Source organism: Coregonus clupeaformis, unplaced genomic scaffold, assembly GCF_020615455.1.
Source record: "Coregonus clupeaformis isolate EN_2021a unplaced genomic scaffold, ASM2061545v1 scaf0718, whole genome shotgun sequence".
Taxonomy (NCBI): Eukaryota; Metazoa; Chordata; class Actinopteri; order Salmoniformes; family Salmonidae; genus Coregonus; species Coregonus clupeaformis.
In genome coordinates this window covers 70,404-83,119 of record NW_025534173.1, presented here as the reverse complement: position 1 = coordinate 83,119, position 12,716 = coordinate 70,404, and the positions used below count along the sequence as shown (strand labels likewise).

The 12,716-nt window shown below is 44.5% G+C and overlaps 1 pseudogene; it reads left to right on the top strand.

The window, feature by feature from the left end:
- Window positions 1–279: 279 nt before the first annotated feature.
- The window catches only part of LOC121559378, a 56,216-nt pseudogene continuing 43,779 nt past the window's right edge, over window positions 280–12,716 (top strand).

Below are 12,716 nucleotides of genomic sequence, written 5' to 3'. Positions count from 1 at the left end.
TTAATAAAAATGATTATTATCATATTGAAATGTGCTAGCAAAGGGAAGTTAAATTTCAATCTCTCTCTCTCCCCCTCTCGCTCTCCCTCTCTCTCTCCCTCTTCTCCCCTCTCCCCCCTCCCTCTCTCTGTTTAGTTAAATCCCCTCACTGCAGAGCCACTGAGTGACAGTACTATATACATGGTGTGCACGCACAACCGACTGTGAGAGAATTTAACTAGAAACGTCACAACCGAGTGAACGGGAGGGACAGGGGAGGAGAGAGAGAGAAGAGCGGGAGAGAGAGAGAGTGGGGAAGGATATATCGAGTCAAAGCAGCTCCGCTTGCTCCTCAGTGTGTGAGAGAAGAGACAGAGGACGTGTGAGAAGACAAGATGGAGCGCTGGAACAGATGAAGACTGTCACTGGGTACGTGTCTCTGTGTCTATGCCTGTCTGTCTGTCTGTCTCTGTCTGTCTGTCTGTCTGTCTGTCTCTGTCTGTGTGTACATGTGTGAATGAATGACTGTGTCTGTGTGTACATGTGGGAGTGAATGAGTGTGTCTGTGTGTACATGCGTGAGTGAATGAGTGTGCCTGTGTACATGTGTGAGTGAATGAGTGTGCCTGTGTGTACATGTGTGAGTGAATGAGTGTGCCTGTGTGTACATGTGTGAGTGAATGAGTGTGCCTGTGTGTACATGTGTGAGTGAATGAGTTTGTCTGTGTGTACATGTGTGAATGAATGACGGTGCGTGTGAATGCTTAAGAAGCTGAAAGTCAGACAGTTTGAGTTTAGGCGATGTCTGTGTTTAAGTCTGACTTGGTGAGAGCGTGTGTGTGTCTGACTGTCTGTGTACGTTTGTGAAGAGTAAATGCGTGTTTATGCCAAGTAAGTGCGTGTGTATCCTCAAGAAGCTGTACGACCGTTTTTTTTTTAGTAAGAGCGTCTGTGCATAATTCATGTAAGAGTGGGTGCATGCGAGAGTGTACAGGTATGCTTAAGCCTGTGCGTACGAGTTTGGGTATCCTAAGGAAAGACAGAGAGGTTTTTTTGTGTGGTAAAATGTGGGCTTTTTATTTAACCATTCATTTCATTGATGAACGACTCTGGATCGTATTCTGGTGCTAGCTGAATTTGAGGCAAAATAAATGGTTTAATATCTGTCTGTGTGTCTGCTCATTTGTATGTTTCTGTGTGTGTCTATGTGTGTGTGTATATATGTGTGTGTATATGTGTGTGTGTGTGTGTTTGTGTGTCTATGTGTGTGTGTCTATGTGTGTGTGTCTGTGTGTTTGTGTCTATGTGTGTGTGTCTGTGTGTGTCTGTGTGTGTGTCTATGTGTGTGTATGTCTTGAGCACAGGAGGTTGGTGGCACCAATATTGGGGAGGACGGGCTTGTGATAATGACTGGAGCGGTATCAGTGGAATGGTATCAAAAACCTAAAACACATGGTTTCCATGTGTTTGATGCCATTCCATTTGCTCCGTTCAGATATTATTATGAGCTGTCCTCTCCTCAGCAGCCTCCACTGGTCTTGAGTGTGTGTCTTGAGCGTGTGTGTGTGTGTGGCTGCGTTTACACAAGCAGCCCAATTCTGATATTTTTTCCACTAATTTGGTATGAATTGGGCTGCCTGTCTAAACATAGCCTGTGTTTTACACTGTGTGTGTGCACATGTAGGCTAAGTACACAACAACATTTATAGCAATGTTTTGTATGGAATAGAACAGTGATCTCATTTCAATAGCCAGTAGTGTAGTCTTTCAGCAATTACAATTTACACTAGGACAGAGGTATTAAAGGATAATGAAAGGAGAGGTACTATAATTAAATGTCCTCAATTAATAATGGGATGATTACCATTTCTGTTACAGTTTATCATTGATCTTTATTTAGAAGACGATTGTTTGTTGAATAGGTGACAGACATCGTCTGGACTGGAGAATAAGACTTCAAGCACTGTTATGTAAATATTGAGGACAAGGTGGAGATCTAGAGAGAGAGAGAGAAGTGGAAAGAGTGCAAGAGAGAGAGCGAGAGAGAGCTAAAGAGATTGAGCTAGAGAGACAAACCTAGGGAAAGAGAGGTAGAGAGAAAGTGAGAGAAAGATGAGGGAGCGAGAGAGAAAGAGAGAGAGATGCAGGGATTATCGTGTACAGTAGAGGTATAAATAACAGTAAATGGAGAGAGATCAAAAGAGTAGAACGATACACTGTCAAACATGAAGATATATTCGGAGATCTGACATAGTAGCACAGTATTTTGACATGAAAGACTATTGAGATATTGGGAGTAGCCCGCATCAGCTCAGGTCCTTGAAGAAGCCAATTATGTACAGTAAGAGAGTGAGGGAGAGGGAGGGACTAAGTACAGCAAAAGAACCAGGAAGTGAGATATACTCGATAAAGTGAGTGATACTATCGCTCTGTCTCCCACCCTTCCTTCCTTTCCTCCCCTCTCATTCATATCTCCCTCTCTATTTCTCTCTCTTCATCTCATCTCCATCCCCACACCCCCCCACTACACACACGCACACACACACACACACACACACACACACACCTACCTACCTACCTACCTACCTACCTATCTACCCACACACACACGCCTACCCACAGTCCCATCCGGCGGTGCACATGAGCGTATCGAAACCTCCTCCGCCCCACTCCCACTTCGCCCCCCCACCCGACTCTTCCACCTCCTCCCATCTCTCCATCCCTCCCTCCTCTTCCACCCCATCCTCCCCCGCACCTTCTCGTGCCACCTCCTCTGCTCCCAGATCTCTCCCTCCACCCTCTCCAGTCAAGATCTCCATGCAGGAGCACTTTGCCATCAACGTGTGTCCCGGGCCCATAATGCCTATCCCGCAGATCTCCGACTTCTTCCCGCGCTTCCTGACTATCCCACGACCCCGCCCCCGCCCGGAGAAGAAGATCCTGAAGGAACCAGATTTCGGATTGAACAATGGAGGGAGACGGACAGAGAGAATAAGGAGGAGAGGAAACCCATCGAGGTGGACCGGGGGAGAGGCAAGAAGGGGTGGATTCAGATGATGATGATGATGAAAGTGAGTGGGGGGTGGGGGGGGGTTTGGTGGGGGTAGGGCTGCACGATATATTGTTTCAGCATTGACATTGCGATGTATGCATCCGCAATAGTCACATCGCAGAACGTGCGATTTAGTAAGGTAAACATATATCAGTCTACAATATATATATATTTTTTTAATGTTATACTAGCAATATATATGTCTGATATAACATAATTTACTCCGATTTATGGGTTATTGGATACACAGTTTATTATTATTATTATTTTTTAAACACGGAGTTCGTTTGCTGCACGTGGTTGACATGCAGGCTCTGCTTGCGCGTGACGAAATGATGAGCGAGGAACAGGCAAAAAAGACCGAAATTGAGAATTTGGTTGCAAATAGAAATGCATCGTCAATTATATGGAAATATTTTGGCTACAGACAGGATGATGTTGACCAAAAACAGGTACTTTGTTGAGAGTGCCTTGCAATTGTTGCCACAACATGAGGCAACACGACCAATTTGTTAGATCATTTAAGGCGGCACCACAAATCTTCGTATGACAAGTGCAAAGCATCTCAATGCCCTCCAAAGAAAAAAATCTATTTCGGATGACTTTGCCAGTATTACACCATACGAGAAAGGTTCCAAACGGAGAGAGAAATCACAGATTCAATAACATTTCACGTCGCCAAAGACATGGGACCAATTAACACGGTTACCAAAGAGGGTTTTAAAACATGATCCGGTCGCTTGACAAGCGGTATGTAATGCCATCACGCAACTATTTTTCTCAAGTTGCAACAGAGCTGTCACAAGTAGAATATTATACAGCAACAACGGACTTGTGGTCCAGCCGGACAACGGAGCCTTACATAAGTCTGACAGTACACTTTATTAATGAGGACTTCCACCTGAAAAGTCGCTGTTTGCAAATTGCATTTTTCCCAGAGGATCATCCATACGTCCCTGTATTTTTTCATATCGCAATATATATCACAGAAAAACAAAAATATCGCAATGTCAGTTATTTCCAATATCGTGCAACCCTAGTGGGGGGTCAGGGTTCAGGGGTTAGGATCAGGAAAGGAAGGCCTTCGGGTCAAGTTTGGTGTGTGTTGTGTGTCTGTGAGAATGTATGTGAGTGTGAGTGTGTGTGTGTGTGTGTGTGTGTATCTATTTCGAAATGTACAACTTTTTCAAAACATTCTACGGCCAACGCAACCGTTCTCAATAAGCTGCCATATCCTCAGTTCATCTCAATGTTTACAATAATTAAGAACATGGCTTGGTAACACGTCATTAGCCAGGGTTTTAAAGAAAGATACGTGGGCCAAATGTTCCTTCTCACATCTCCAACAACGTCCAATTAATTTCGCATAAATCTGGGTTTTGTTCCAAGTACATTTCAACGGAATGAGTAATACACAAAAACAAATTAACAGTGTTTCATGGGTATATGAGGAAGCGGAACAGAAAGGATTAGAAATGGAGAAATCTCATTTGACAATAACCCTCTGGATTATGCTAATTTCATCATACTTTTTTTTACAACACATTCACAACCATTGCACACTACCTTATGGATGTATTCTAGCCACAACGGTTGTGAAAACGTTTCTTTTTTGTGCATACACTCATCAAACATATACAGTGCCTTCAGAAAGTATTCATACCCCTTTACTTATTCCACATTTTGTTGTGTTACAGCAAAATGGATTAAAAATGCATTAACTAGATTGTTTTTCTCACCCATCAACACACATTAACACTTAACACATTATTTTTGAAATGTTTGCAAATGTATTGAAAATGAAATACAGAAATATCTAATTTACATACAGTACCAGTCAAAAGTTTGGACACACCTACTCATTCAAGGGGTTTTCTTTATTTTTACTATTTTTTACATTGTAGAATAATAGTGAAAACATCACAACTATGAAATAACACATATGGAATCATGTAGTAACCAAATAAGTGTTAAACCAATTCTTCAAAAAGCCACCCTTTGCCTTGATGACAGCTTTGCACACTCTTGGCATTCTCTCAACCAGCTTCACCTGGAATGCTTTTCCAACAGTCTTGAAGGAGTTCCCACATATGCTGAGCGCTGCTTTTCCTTCACTCTGCCGTCCGACTCATCCCAAACCATCTCAAATGGGTTGAGGTCGGGGGATTGTGGAGGCCATGTCATCTGATGCAGCACTGCATCACTCTCCTTCTTGGTAAAATAGCCCTTACACAGCCTGGATGTGTGTGGGTCATTGTCCTGTTGAAAAACAAATGATAGTCCCACTAAGCCCAAACCAGATGGGATGGCGTATCGCTGCAGAATGCTGTGGTAGCCATGCTGGTGTGCCTTGAATTCTAAATAAATCACAGACAGTGTCACCAGCAAAGCACCCCCACACCATAACACCTCCTCCTCCATGCTTTACGGTGGGAAATACACATGCGGAGATCATCTGTTCACCAACACAGCGTCTCACAAAGACACGGCGGTTGGAACCAAAAATCTCCAAATTGGACTCCAGACCAAAGGACACATTTCCACTGGTCTAATGTCCATTGCTCGTGTTTTTTTTTTGTTTCTTTTGTTTGTTTGTTTTTTCTTAATTTTTACCCATCTACCAATAAGTGCACTTATTTTTTATTTATTTATTTTTTATTTATTTTTATTTTTATTTGAGCTGTTCTTGCCATAATATGGACTTGGTCTTTTACCAAATAGGGCTATCTTCTGTATACCCCCCTACCTTGTCACAACACAACTGATTGGCTGAAACGCATTAGTACTCACAACCCTGAGTCAATACATGTTAGAATCACGTTTGGCAGCTATTACAGCTATGTCTTTATGGATAAGTCTCTAAGAGCTTTGCACACTTGGATTGTAAAATATTTGCACATTATTATTAAAACAATTCTTCAAGCTTTGTCAAGTTGGTTGTTGAAAATGCTAAACAGTCATTTTCAAGTCTTGCCATAGATTCTGAAGCCGATTTAAGTCAAAACTGTAACTACGCCAATCAGGAACAATCAATATCATCTTGGAAAGCAACCCCAGTGTATATTTGGCCTTGTGTTTTAGGTTATTGCACGTGAATTTCCCTCCCAGTGTCTGGTGGAAAGCAGACTGAACCAGGTTTTCCTCTAGGATTTTGCCTGTGCTTAGCTCCATTCCGTTTCTTTTTCATCCTGAAAAACTCCCCATTCCTTAACGATTATAAGCATATCCATAACATGATGCAGCCACCACTATGCTTGAAAATATGGAGAGTGTTACTCAGAAATGTGCTGTATTGGAATTGCCCCCAAACATAAGACTTTGTGTGTTTATTCAGGACAAATGTTAATTGCTTTGCCACATTTTTTGCAGTATTTCTTTAGTGCCTTGTTGCAAACAGGATGCATGTTTTGGAATATTTTTATTCTGTACAGGCTTCCTTCTTTTCACTCTGTCTATTAGGTTAGTATTGTGGAGTAACTAAAATGTTTTTTTTTCTCCTATCACAGCCATTAAACTCTTTAACTGTTTTAAAGTCACCATTGGCCTCATGGTGAAATCCCTGAGCGGTTTCCTTCCTCTCCGGCAACTGATTTATGAAGGACGCCTGTATCTTTGTAGTGACTGGGTGCACTGATACACCATTCAAAGTGTAATTAATTTTTTTACACTTCCACATGCTCAAAGGGATATTCAATGTCTGCTTTTTTGTAAGGGTTGGTGTGAGGTGTGACCCAGGTGCGGTGCAGGATATACAGTAGGCAGTAGGCAGAGATGGTGAAACAAGGATCTTTACTGGTGGTCCCGAAGCCAGAATACAAGATAACGGACTTATCACGATAAAAGAAAGGCGGACCAAATAAGTCTCCAAAAACCGGCTGACAGCCAAAATACGAAATACTACCTACGACTGAAACAAATAACGAAACAGGGAGAACAATTCTCAAGTACCTGTCCATAGGTCTCCGATCAGACACTGAGTAGTACTGCTGGACATAGAGAAACTAACAGAGAAAACTGAGCAAGGGAACACAGGGAAGTGAGGGCATAAATACACAGGTGAACAGGTAGACACAGGTGACACCAATAGGATACTGATTAGTCCAGACTGTGAGTGAGGAGGTGCCTAAGGTTGTTGGAGGATCATACCTTGTGGGCCTGGACCGACGGGACCGCCGCCTCCTCCTCTTGCTCGGGGAATAGGGGGGGTTGGTACCCATATTGGCACTGGAAGAGGGACAGGCCAATGGACGAGCAGAGAAGGGTGTTGTGGGCATTCTCCGCCCACGCCAGTCGCTGGGGGTGCCCCAAGGATGAGGGGACACTCCGGAGAGTCCACAATAAAAAACTGGATATCCTCCAATAGCGCCCCCGCCATCCGAGTGATGAAGCCCGACCCCAACGGCCGGCCGTCCAGGTCCATGACCGGAACCGTCTCAGAGAGGGAGAGTAACGGAACACTCCACCCTTGGGCCAACCCCGCATCCATCAGGTTTCCCGCGGCCCCAGAATCCACCAGTGCATGCGCCTGACGCGCAGCGCGGGCCCACTGAACCCTGACGGGGAGAAAAGTCTGGGAGTCTCTGGAGTTGGGGTTTCGGTTCCGGCTCACTAGCACCCCTCCCCGATACCCGAGAGGTTTCAAACACCTTGCATAGCTCCCGGGTGAATTGTAGGAGTCGGAGCACGCCAGAGTGTGGCTCTCCCACTCCTGGTAGCCCAGGAATGGTCCTGACCCGTCAACAGAGTGAGGACGTAGGCCACCCGGCCCTGCTCCGTCGGGATGGAGGAGGGTTGTAGGCTGAATACCTGGGAACACTGGGTGAGGAATTCCATGCAGCCCTCTGGACGTCCGTCATACTTCTCCGGAGGTGGTAGGCGGGGTTTCCGTAATGTCGCAGGCGAGACTGACGACGCCACTGCCGCGGCTTCCACTCCGCCGGCTGCAGGGGCTGGTCGGGTGTTCACCCGGCTCTGCACGCCGATTGTCAGCTGGCGGAGATTCTCTGTGATCTGCTGCAGGCTGCGGTCGTGTTGGTTCAGCATAGCTCCCTGTGTTACCAATGTGCTCCGATACTGTGCTGCCTCAGCTGGGTCCATATTGGCTCAGTTTTCTGTAAGGGTTGGTGTGAGGTGTGACCCAGGTGCGGTTCACTGCTCGACTGAGGGACCTTACAGATAATTGTATTTGTGGGGTACAGAGATGATGTAGTCATTCAAAAATCAGGTTAAACACTATAATTGCGCACAGAGTGAGTCCATGCACTTATTATGTGACTTGTTATGCAAATTTTTACTCCTGAACTTATTTAGGCTTGCCATAACAAAGGGATTGAATACTTTTTGACTCAAGACATTTCAGCTTTTCATTTTTAAATAGTTTGTAAAAATGTCAAAAAATATAATTCCACTTTGATATTATGGTGTGTAGGCCAGTGACAATTATCTAAATTTAATAAATTAAAAATCAAGGCTATAACACCACAAAATGTGGAAAAAGTCAAGGGGTGTGAATACTTTCTGAAGGCACTGTATGTTTTATTACAATCATTTTGACAATTCTGTACATCCAATGGTCAAAGTGTGTAAGGCTATAGTCAGTGTGGCTTGTGTTTTTTTTTGTCTTTCTGAATGTCATTATGGGTTTAACTGTGGGTGTTAAAATTAGGCTAGTTAATGATGTTCCAGTTGTGAATTAATGTATTCATGCATGTCTGTTTCTCTGTTTGTCTTCGAGTTTGTCTCTGAGGATGTGCGTGTACGAGTATGTGCATCACAGTCCATGTGTGTACAACTGTCAAATTGTGTATGTTCGTGCATGTCTACGCACATGAACTCGATGGGGTCCTTGCGGCGATTTATGTAAATAAATGTGTATCCTAGTTAATCATCGAAAACAAACACGGGCCTCAACATTCTCGCGGTTTAATACCGACTCGAAGTCGCCGTTTGTTTGTGTCAAAACCAGTTTCTGGGTACATTTCTCAGTGTCAGCTGGCACTGCATGTGTTTAAGGGAAGTAATTGTGAGTCGAGCGTCTTCAACCCCGTCATTGTCTCGCGTTTGTTGTCGCTCGCTCCGAGTTTCTCCGACAGAGGGGCTCACACACACACACACACACACACACTCTGTGTGATTTATTTTGCTGTGTCGGAGTAATGTGATTCAGTCCTCAAGCTTCTTTTCTTTCCACTCACAGCGAGTAATAAAAACAGGGCATGTTTTTTAAGAGACTGTCAGGAATATAAGCATTGGCGTATCCAGATTTCAGAATTGTGCAGGAGGCTGGAGTTACAGGTGTTTGTGTTTTTGGAGGTCGGGGGTGGAAGGTGTGTGTGTGTGTGTTGGTGTTTATGTTTATGTGTATGCATCTGTGTGGCCATCTGTACATGCATATGTGTTTATTTGCATTCATTTATACACACGTTTAATCAGGCTGTATTCACCGCCAATAATGGATTGTCTGTATCGATTGTTTTGTTTTACAGCTTACCTGGGCACCCTGGAATTTACCCTGCTCTTCGATCACGAGAACAACTGTCTACACTGTACAATCCACAAGGCCAAGGTAAGAAACTCAACCCTATACAGACTATTCTAACCTCCGTCAAGGGCTAAGGTTGAAAACAAGACTCCACTTACACCCCAAGCCTAAGCTAAGCCACGTCTCCTCCACACAAAGCGCCAATAATCAATTAGCTTAAGCGCTATCCAATCCACTGCAAGCCTTAGGTTAGCATTGCAGCATCGAAAGCCACTCAACATACTTTTTCCAGGCTTAGCTCTAACCCAGCACATCGAGCCAAGTCATGAAGACAATGGCGCTTGCCTAGAAAACCTGTGAACTCTATTCAGTGAGAGAGAACCAAGGTTTATATCTTGACAATGAGGCAGAGTTAAGTATTAATGCGATCTGGGCTAGAAAGATAGATTTCACATTCAGCCCACACCAGGCAAACATACAATATGCAGTGAGGGAAAAAAGTATTTGATCCCCCACTGACAAAGAAATGATCATCAGTCTATAATTTTAATGGTAGGTTTATTTGAACAGTGAGAGACAGAATAACAGCAAAAAAATCCAGAAGAACACATGTAAACATTTTTATAAATTGATTTGCATTTTAATGAGGGAAATAAGTATTTGACCCCCTCTCAATCAGAAAGATTTCTGGCTCCCAGGTGTCTTTTATACAGGTAACGAGCTGAGATTAGGAGCACACTCTTAAAGGGAGTGCTCCTAATCTCAGCTTGTTACCTGTATAAAAGACACCTGTCCACAGAAGCAATCAATCAATCAGATTCCAAACTCTCCACCATGGCCAAGACCAAAGAGCTCTCCAAGGATGTCAGGGACAAGATTGTAGACCTACACAAGGCTGGAATGGGTTACAAGACCATCGCCAAAGCAGCTTGGTGAGAAGGTGACAACAGTTGGTGCCATTATTCGCAAATGGAAGAAACACAAAATAACTGTCAATCTCCCTCGGCCTGGGGCTCCATGCAAGATCTCACCTCGTGGAGTTGCAATGATCATGTGAACGGTGAGGAATCAGCCCAGAATTACACGGGAGGATCTTGTCAATGATCTCAAGGCAGCTGGGACCATAGTCACCAAGAAAACAATTGGTAACACACTACGCCGTGAAGGACTGAAATCCTGCAGCGCCCGCAAGGTCCCCTGCTCAAGAAAGCACATATACAGGGCTGTCTGAAGTTTGCCAATGAACATCTGAATGATTCAGAGGAGAACTGGGTGAAAGTGTTGTGGTCAGATGAGACCAAAATCGAGGTCTTTGGCATCAACTCAACTCGCCGTGTTTGGAGGAGGAGGAATGCTGCCTATGACCCCAAGAACACCATCCCCACCGTCAAACATGGATGTGGGAAACATTATGCTTTGGGGGTTTTTTCACTAAGGGGACAGGACAACATCACCGCATCAAAGGGACGATGGACAGGGCCATGTACTGTCAAATCTTGTGTGAGAACCTCCTTCCCTCAGCCAGGGCATTGAAAATGGGTTGTGGATGGGTATTCCAGCATGACAATGACCAAAACACACGGCCAAGGCAACAAAGGAGTGGCTCAAGAAGAAGCACATTAAGGTCCTGGAGTGGCCTAGCCAGTCTCCAGACCTTAATCCCATAGAAAATCTGTGGAGGGAGCTGAAGGTTCGGGTTGCCAAAGCGTCAGCCTCGAAATCTTAATGACTTGGAGAAGATCTGCAAAGAGGAGTGGAACAAAATCCCTCCTGAGATGTGTGCAAACCTGGTGGCTAACTACAAGAAACGTCTGACCTCTGTGATTGCCAACAAGGGTTTTGCCACCAAGTCATGTTTTGCAGAGGGGTCAAATACTTATTTCCCTCATTAAAATGCAAATCAATTTATAACATTTTTGACATGCGTTTTTCTGGATTGTTTTATTGTTATTCTGTCTCTCACTGTTCAAATAAACGTACCATTAAAATGATAGACAGATCATGTCTTTGTCAGTGGGCAAACGTACAAAATCAGCAGGGGATCAAATACTTTTTCCCTCACTGTACACCCCTTATGGGTACTATGGTAGATGTGAAGCTGAAATGCACCCATTCAATAATATTCACAGACTAAATATGCATCCCAAATGTTACCCCATTCCTATAAAAGTACTACTTTTGACCAGGCGCCATATGGGTCCTTGTCAAAAGTAGTGCACCTACTAGCGAATATGGTGCTATTTGGGATTCAGACATAATTCTGTGCCTTCCTACTAGGTCATTTCTGGGAGTTGCTATCATTTGTCCTTTATTAGAAGGCGATTGACTATGTGTGACACTCTGGCTCTAGGACTTTTGTATGTGAGCTAGAGTGTATGTTGTTTGTTGGGGATTTGGGTGTTTTTCTATGTTGGTAGTTCTGTCGGGTGTATTTCTATGTTTGCAGGTCTGTGGGTTGTTTTTTCTAGGTGTTGTATGTTGTAGTCAATGACTCCCAATCGGAGGTAACGAGTGTCAGCTGTCGGCTCGTTATCTCTGATTGGGAGCCATATTTAAACTGTCAGTTTTCACCTTTGTTTTGTGGGTTATTGTTCCAAGTTCAGTGTATTGTTACGTTAGGACTTCACTATCGTCTTTTGTTGTTTTTACGTGGTTGCTTTATAAATAAAGTCATCATGTTCACTCCACAGCGCTGCGTATTGGTCGCTCCTTCCGACGATCGTGACAGAATAACCCACCATAAAGGAACTGACAGCGCGTCCAGGAACAAAGGGTCTGGACATGGAAGGAACTGGTGGAAGGTAAAGGGTCCTGGACTTGGGAGGAGATCCTAGACGGTATGGATCGCCGACCATGGAACGAGACGGTGGAGAGGCGACGGCGAGAGGAGAGCATCAGCAGGGCCATCATCGTCGGAAGGACGAGAGGCAACCCCAAGAAATTTTTTGGGGCACATGGCTTGGGCGACGGAGCAGCAGGAGGCTGCCACAAGGCAGAGTCAGAGGGCTGCCAGGTTAAGGGGGCTGACGGAGGCAGAGAAGGGACGGATTCAGTGGGCTACCAGGTCAAGGGGGCAACTGGGTAAAGCAGGGAAGGAAAGTGTTGAGGCACGGCGTGAGGTACTGGGGTGTGTAACCAGTTCGGTCCGGCCCGTTCCTAGTCCCGTGGTGCAGCCAGTAGTGTGTGTTCCCCGTACGGTACGGCC